Raw genomic sequence first — 8464 nt, forward strand, 5'->3', positions numbered from 1 at the left:
TGCAGCAGCAAAGCCCGACAGCGGCCTTGCCCGAGGACCCGCACGGGCAGCGCGAAGGGCCACGCGCAGCCAGGCAGACGCAACACCCGGAGCCGCCGTCGTCCCCGTCCTTGTTTCGGCCTCCGCGCCGTTCCCGGAGGTCAGGGCGGGACGGAGGCAGCGAGGACGGCGCGGCGGGGCACAGCCGGCAGCACCCCGCGCCGGCCGAGCGGCGACGGGACGAGCCGCCACCGAGAAGCGGAGGGAGAGGAAAGCGCTCGATGATGAGCGGGGAGTCGCGGGCATCACGGGCGCAGGCAGGCGGGGGAGAGAAAGGGAAAGAGGGCGAAACACGAGCAACGAAGACTCGGGAAAGTCGCGGCGGCCGAGAGAGGAAGGAAATCCCTTTGGATATATTTATACATTTTTTWAAAAAACTTTTACCGTTATTTGGAGGCGGGGGGAGGCCGTAACATACCTTCCTTTTTTTAGATCTTCCTTCGGCTTGCAAGGTCCTAGTGCACTGCTCCACGCACTCGGAGAAGCTCATGTTACTGTGGTCAGCGCTGTAATCCAGGTCTGCTAGTCTGGCCAGGGAAAGGATATAGTTACAGGCTATTCTCAAGATGGCTAGTTTGGACAACTTTTGACCATAAGAATAGCAGGGAACCTAGAAAGGGTAACAGGGAGAAAAAAAAAAATTAGGCCAGATAAGCAAAATACCTTGCTCGAAGCATGACAAAACGACCGTCGGTTATTTTCTTTGCGTTTTTTAACGTAAATAGGACCGCCGCTGCTAGAAGGCCATATGGTCCCAACAGGTTTTTAAGCAGCAGCTCCCCCGCCGGGCTCCGCGGGAACCCTCGCAGCAGGAGCCGTCTCGCAGCTCTGCAAGCGCAGGATACGGCCCAGGGCGCCYGCCCGCTGCTCGGCACCCCGGTTAGACCCCCTTTCTTTTCTTTCTTTCCCTCCTTGTGAACCCACACCGCCGCGCCGGCTCCCTCACCCCAAGCTTCTCCCTGTCGGGAGCTACAGGGCCACCATGGGTCTCCTTGCAGAAGAAAGCAATGGCAGGAAGTGTCAGACTTTGGCGCTTTTTGCGCTCAAACGGCACCAATCGGGGCTTCGCCTGGATGCAAAACCACAAAGCCGCCGCGGGGCAGAGCCTGGCGCCGGTAACTCTGACCCCGCTGCCCGGCGCCGACTATCTGCTGAAACGCCCCGTTATGTTACCTCCGAACAGAGCCGGGCCACAGCAATGCCTTGTGCAACTTATTTCTTTATCCTTGAAGATTTCTAGCGCAATGTGGAACATTCAGGCTAAACAGCRTGTGTCTAAGCAAATGAACATTATACGTTTTCTGTTGCAGCAGGTTTCATCCTTTTTACATCATGATCCAGCAAAATGCTACATACGCCCTTAATTTTAAGCACACAACTTTGGCGCGTCCAGTTTTACAGTAAACTCTTCCTCTGCACTCAGCAGGCTCGGGGCCCCCCCTTTGCTCGTTTGTAAAATTGCAAAAGGTCATTTAATGCAAAAGACTCTATTGCCCCCACGAAACTGGAGCCGGGCGTTTGTCTGAAATCCATCCTAACGGCTCCGGCCTCTGACCGTCCGTCAGTCTAAGTTTTCATACGACATTAATCACCGGCGTGGCTGAGGGTGTCTCTAGCATGGCCCCCTACCAGTCTCCATCCTTCTCAGCCCCCTTGGGGTGTCACCCCGCTCAGGGCAGGAAAGCACTGAGCATTTTCTGCCGTTCTCCCGCCTGAGTGTCTGCTTTTGTTTTCTACGSTTTTTATCCATGAATTTGGGCCAGTAAGTTGAACCCATGTAAAATTTTGGCATCTGYAACATCCCTTGGCAAGTTRTTCCCTAAGTTTATTCCGCACTGTATGTAAGAACACCTTCTTTTGAATTTGGCTCCTACTATCTTCACTTGAGGTCCTCTAGTTCTTATTAGTTCTTATTATGAGAAAGATCTTCACTTATCTCCTCTCCACTCATCTTTTAAGCCCTCCATCATCTCCTCTCCCTCTTTTGCCTGTCTTCCAGAAGRAAAAGACCTAACCAGCTCAGCTGGCTGTTGTATGGAAGCCACTCCACACCTTTGACCATCCTTACCATTCTTCTCTGAACCTTTCCTTCTACCTTCTTTTCTACCATTGTGGAGCTGGGAGGACCAGCTTTATTTCTCCCTTTCACTGTTTCCTACCTTTCTATCAATTATTAATCCACACTTAAGCCAAAGCCACTTAGTTTCTTTAGTGAGGAGCTCTGCCATAACTCTTATGGAAATCCAAACTAACCATATATCAGTTGGATCATCCGTATCCATGAGCTTGTTAATGGAAGAATGCTATTGACCCTATGGGACCTTTGTGGAATAGATTGGTCATTCRGCTTGTAGGATACAACTGAGCTGTGTCATCTGCTCTAGACACCCTTGAGGAGACAGGGAATTTATTTGCCCTCTGGGAACACTCAGCATCAGCATCGCTTTGACCAGAATGAACTTCTCCGCTCCAAACTCGAATGTAAAAGGGATGGGGCTGCTTCCAAGCACCTCGTGTTGGAAGAGCACAAGGGGTCCTACAGCATTCACCATATTCTCCTGTAAGAGCCTCTTTGTAAAGTGGATAGCCCAGAARAAAGCAGAGTCACGTGCAGTCCTCATCACTCTAGAGTAAATCAGAGGGGAAGCTAGGAACGGCTGGAGCCTGCTGGCACAAAGCACCACTTTTTGCCCTGCAAAAACCACCTTGCCTTCAGTTCTCTGCTGGTTTTATGCAGCAGCCAGCGATTTCCCTTCGGATGATAATACCTGGCCCCCCGACGCAATAAGCTCAGAGTGATTTTGAAAGCAGAGCCCTGGGCAGCAGAAACACCAAAGCCTCTTTCGACACTGACGTAACGAGAACAGCGGAGAGCCCAGATCAAACAGCCGCCGGAGCGAGAGACCAAAGCAAGATGGAAACTAAAATGGAAGGGTTCAGCGAAATGTGGGAATAATTTCAGAATTAGAGCGAGAAGGAAGTTAAATCAACTGGAAGGCAAATAGACCCAAAATCCTTGAGGCTCATGCCACAGATGCTGTCCAGTTACAACATGAGAAGACAGGCAAATGACCCCTTTTTCCTCATCTGTTTTGCTCTTTCTTTTGTGTGTTCTTTAAAAGAATAAAAAATAGAATAAAATAGAATAAAATAGAATAAAATAAAAACTCTTTTGCAGGGCATGTTTGCTGCAAATTCCAAGAAAGATCACAGTGTTAACACAGTTGACAAAACCCTCAACTGGGATTACACAACGCTTTTCCCACACACGGCGGCAAAGTCCGGACTGGCGCAGCCCTGTACACACGCGGGGCGAGTTTCACCTTGTGCAGCTCCAACACCACAGCGATGGGTGCGGGGACGTTAGGACACAAGAGTTTTTGCCATGGAAACAGTGTTAAAATAACTGTTTCATAGGAACCCTCCCTGTCTTGGCTCAGCTCCTACCATTTTAATGTTTCCTTTTGAATTAAACATGGGAAACTGAGAGAGGAATGAGCCACTTAGTTCAGCTCCAGATCCAAAGCTTCCTCCAACAGTTGGGGGAAGAAAGTGAATTTTGGTTTGATCCTTTCTGATTTTAAGCAGGAGGCAGCAGGAATGGGTGTCTATYGCATCCCTGGTGAGAAGCAACCCCCTTCCTTCCACCGTCCTCTCGTGCTCATCACGTCCAAGCTGGCGGGAGAGCAGAGCTGAGCAGGTTCACTCGCGTGCCATTAATTCAAGTACTTTCCTTATCTGACCTCATTGATTTCTACCGACAGGCAGCACTGCCCCCCAACTTGCCTACTTTATTTGCAATCATGAGAAGGAATTAGGAAGGAACCGCCACTGAAATTTCACACCGGTGCAAAGGAATGCAGCTGTCTGCTAGAAAGGAAGGGATGTTGGCACCATCCTCRGCTTTGTGAGATCAACAAGGCGCTGGGCTGGGACCAGCAGCAACCAGAGCCTGGGCCAGAGGATGTTTGTTGGTCGTGTCTGTAAAGTGCTTTACAGCATCTCAAGGGTCTTATCAGCGTCCCTCGGGCTGGTAGGGACTGGAAGCAACGCAAACCGTGCGCTCCTGAAATACATTCCTGCACCCAAGTTCTTCTTTGGCAAGGAAGATAGGACAGGATGTGATCTCACAGGTCTCGTCCATCCTTGACGTCTGTGATCCAGAGGCAGAGCCTTCGGAAAATCAAAAATGCTCCCTTTGAAGTCCGTGGGAAGCTTGCGCTGGACTTCACCGGAGCAGCATTCAGCCCTCAGCCATCTCTCTGGCGAAGGCAAGGCTCCAGAGATTTAGTTTCTTCCACCAGAGACAGAGTCTTGGAGTTGATTCTCACCCAAAGCAGAAGAGAGAAGAGAGATGAGGCTGRGGAGGACAGTGAGTAGGACAGTGAGCAGGTGGGTGAGGGGGGCCAACAACAGCTACTGCCATGCAAGGGTACAGGGTATATTCACCCTGATGGGTCTGGTGGAAAATCAGGACSATTCCACGGACTGACTTGAGCAGGTTCCTTCTGCACTTACTGGACCACCCTGTAGGGCAGAATTCAGCTCCATGAGCACGCCAGGGAAGATGAGTAGCTCTGAGGCAGAGGAACATCTGTGCTTGCAGTGCAGTATAAAGTAAGCCCTCCTGACAGCTAGCTGCCGCCACAACATGCCATAATAAGCTGCTGAATTTACCTGTCTTCTAATTCATCTGGTTTATTTTTATGCTGGGAGTTAAACCATCCCAGAGCTCCGCTGGGAAGCAGCTGGCTGGCTCTCCGACAAGCCCTTTCGGAGCAGGCAGCGTAGCTTCACTGTCTCATTGTACGCGCTCAGCCTCATGCCAAAAACATTTCCAGAAGGTTCATGTAAATGTCCAGGGCTTAAGAGCTCAGGTTTTCTTATATCCCTCCTTCCAATCTGGGCTCAGATGTTTGCCAGGGTTCAGGTGCCTCAGGGAAAGGTGGCAGGTTGGGGTAGCAGGTTGGGTGCCTGCAGGGCGCTCCTTGCTCTCCAAACCCAAGCCTAGGGAAGACCTGTCCCTGGTCTCTGTTCCCACCACATCACCTCTCCAGGGCTGGGGTCTGYAGTGCTACTGAGAGGAGAAGGAGGGAAAACTAACAACTTGACAAGCTGAAGACCTTGCCCAGAACATCACTGCTTGTTTTCATGAACTCTTCCTCCGTGGAGTGTTTAGAAAGGGTTTGCAATAGGCATTTTTGTTTCTGACTGCAGGGGTCCGGGTGAATACACACAAACTAGCACATGCATGTGTCTCCACTGACCTGGAGGACCTGYTGGTTGACTGGTTGGTCAGTGTGTCCAAATTCTCCAGCTTGGGACTCAGTGTTCCCACCTTGTTCTTCACCATTATATACCCTGAGTCCTCCAGAATTCCAGAAGATACGATGATGACCTATATAGCTGTGTGAGGGAAACGTCTGCAGGGGTGGCTGCAACATCCTTTCACTGTCCTACCAGGCTCTTCCAATGCAGTGGGACACCTCTGGGTACTTGCAGTAACTGTGCCAGAAACATAGGCAGCTGAAGAGTTAGAGCATGTATTTCTCCCCTGGATCTCCAGGACCCCGGAGAAACGTGGCATGTGGATCTGAGTCACCAAGCAATCAATCCCCCATGGGACAAACCCAGGTGCTACAGGGATCATCACACACTTTCTGCACTTCCATGGCAGTGACCATGCAGCACTGCTCCTTCTCAACAGCTTCTCTTTCCTAAGTGATGAATGCTTCAGAAAGGGAATGGCCACCTTCCCCGAAAGTAGAAGTTTGAATAAAGCAAGGCAAGATCCTGCGAGCTGTGTGGGTGGACAYGGGCAGGAACCAAAGTGCCAAGTTCCATCTGGTCCGTGGGTGTTGTGGCAGCAGGTGCACAGCACAGCCCAATTCCTGCTGGCTATGGTGGCTATTTTACACCGGTAGGTGTGGGAGGCTCTTGTTTCTCAGTCCCTACACTGACYATGGGGAATGGCGAGCCTGCTGCTAGCGAAGGAATCAGCTTTCAAAAGACGCCTCACCCCTGCCTCGACACACGCAGTGAAGCATCCAGCCCAGGACCAAACCTAATTTAAAAATGTCAACAAGACCAGAAGCAGCATCGCCCGGATGGGACGCATCACTGCAGCTGAGGCTCTTTTGCCTTGCGGGTGGGTCTACATTATCACATAACTCGGCTGCCGGTTCGCTCGCAGCTCCTGGCTCCTCCACTGCCCACATTGCAGAGGCATTAGTTCACTCCTGGAGTGACCAAACTGGCTTCCTCCAAACAAAACCGAGGTGTGGTGCTGGGCGAGTTCACCCTTGAGAGCTCTTCCCAATGGTAGGCCTGGCTCCACATCATTTTGGACAGTCTTCCAGCATTATCCCAGGCAGTGTTGCATCCTCCCACACATCCTTGCGACACGTACCATGTGTCCTCAGTATTTTGCTTTAGAAATACCACACCAGTGAACTGCTGCAGAGCTCTTTTCTTATTGTAGACATGTTGAACCACCCTCTAAAATAGTAACTACATGGATGGCTACCGGGGTATCACAAGAGTCTGGAGAAAGCCTGGGGTCATGGACATAGCAAGTCTACTCTAGAAGAGGCTAGTCAAAGCACTACGGTGAAGACCACTTTCCTGGGGCACACTTTAACCCGGTCATTGTAACCTCCCTCTTTTGAGATGCATGGGCCAAATTCAGGCAACAGGGAACAAGCTCCACTGGAGCTAACAACATTTATGCCAGCACTGCCTTAGTGATTCTTCAGAGATTCTTCAGAGCCTCTGGCTGGCGCTGGAGGACCACATATTTTCTACTTCCCTATTATCCCAAGAGCCAGCCAATCTCCCTCGACATTGTGCCCTGGAAAGCTGCAACGCTGAGCCGCGATGCAACGCAATGCGGAGCCGCGATGCAATAAAACGTGCAGCCGCGATGCAACCCAACGCTGAGCTGCGATGCAATGCAATGCAGAGCTGCAATGCGATGCAATGCAATGCAGAGCTGCAATGCAACGCAATGCAATGCTGAACCACAATGCAATGCAACGTGGAGCTGCAATGCAACTCAACGCTGAGCCGCAATGCAATGCAATGTGCAGCCGCAATGCAACGCACAGCCGCAATGCAATGCAACGCAACGCTGAGCCGCAATGCAACGCAAAGTGCAGCCGTAATGCAATGCGCAGCCGCAATGCAATGCAATGCAACGCGGAGCCGCAATGCAACGCAATGTAAGCTCCAATTCCCTCGTTTTGCAATACAAGCTCTGCCCTCCTCCTAGATGAGCATCCCTACCCGGCCGGGGGATTGTGCAGAACAGGACTGGGGGGCATATATCGCCCTGCAAACCCATGGAGGAGCACAGACCAAAGAAGAGGCAGGCCAGCAACAAAGAGTTCAATGGTCTCAGCAGCGAGGTCCCGCTCACTCTCCCACCTCCCGGCCACGGCGGCTGCAGCCGAGAGAGTAATTTGAGAGTGGATTAAGGCAGGGAGCGGAGGCTGGATTCAAAGGCTGCTGCAGCAAACCGGAGCCTTTCCTCTGATTTCAGTGGGAGCCGAAAGAAAACACAGAGGTTAACTCGGGGTGGCTGCGGCGGGCAGAGCAAATACTTCCCGACAGGAGCGGGATTTGTATCGGAGGATCCCATCAGTCAGYGAGCAGCAAAGGGAGCAAACCAGCCCCGCTCTCGCTGACACGCAGTCGCTGCTGTCAGGATTCCTGTCCTTTTGTCTGGGCTCTCCTTTGTTTTCGCTCCCACTGCATCGCTTAGGGCCAGCGTTTTGTGACCTCCTTCAGCTGCTAAACCACAGCGCCTGCCCCCCTCTTCCCTGCCTGCACGCTAAACAACCGTAGCAGCCCTCCAGACTGGCTTGAACCACCGAGGTGCCCCGGTGAGCGCTGTGTTGTTGGATGACGACCCTGCACGTTGGGAGCGATGTGGGGAGGATGTGCCCGTGCTGGTGCTCCCGAAGCCAAGCACTGTCTCTCCAGTTGCTGCTGTGGAGTACAGCCAAACCCTGCTGCCAACCCTAGCGACCTCAACAGGAGGTTTTTCTCCAGGAGAGGGGTTTTAACAAGCCTTAGGGTGTCTTACTCGCTGGGATCTGAAAGGGAACAAATCACTGAGAATAGGTCTGGCAGATCTGGTGAGCAGGTGATGAGGGAAACCCCTCTGAGATGGAGAAGACTCTCTCATGATAGAGAAGGCCCCTCCGTGATGGAGAACACCTCTGAGGGTRGAAGAGCCCGTGGTGTCTCCAGCACGCAGCAAGGGCAGAGTGGCATCACTGGCTGCAAACCGCGTCCTGCCTGCAGAGGTGCCAAACCGCAGCTGCCCCAGGGAAGACGCCAACAGGGCAAGCATGTACCAGTGCTGCTCCAGAATACTTGTTCCTCAGCCTCCACCACTTTGTGGCCAAGGCTCTTCTCAAGC

At 52.1% G+C, this 8464-nt stretch overlaps 1 long non-coding RNA gene across 1 annotated transcript in view; it reads right to left on the reverse strand.

The window, feature by feature from the left end:
• LOC146590421 (uncharacterized) overlaps positions 1-6943 on the reverse strand; it is a 9357-nt gene extending 2414 nt beyond the window's left edge. Inside the window, exon 1 of the long non-coding RNA XR_014897024.1 lies at positions 458-6943. This is a non-coding gene — a long non-coding RNA (uncharacterized LOC146590421). The remainder of the gene's footprint in view (positions 1-457) is intronic.
• Positions 6944-8464: the final 1521 nt, after the last annotated feature.

Source organism: Rhea americana, unplaced genomic scaffold (genome assembly GCF_003343005.1).
Source record: "Rhea americana isolate MKP2758 unplaced genomic scaffold, rheAme1 scaffold_41, whole genome shotgun sequence".
Lineage (NCBI taxonomy): Eukaryota > Metazoa > Chordata > Aves > Rheiformes > Rheidae > Rhea > Rhea americana.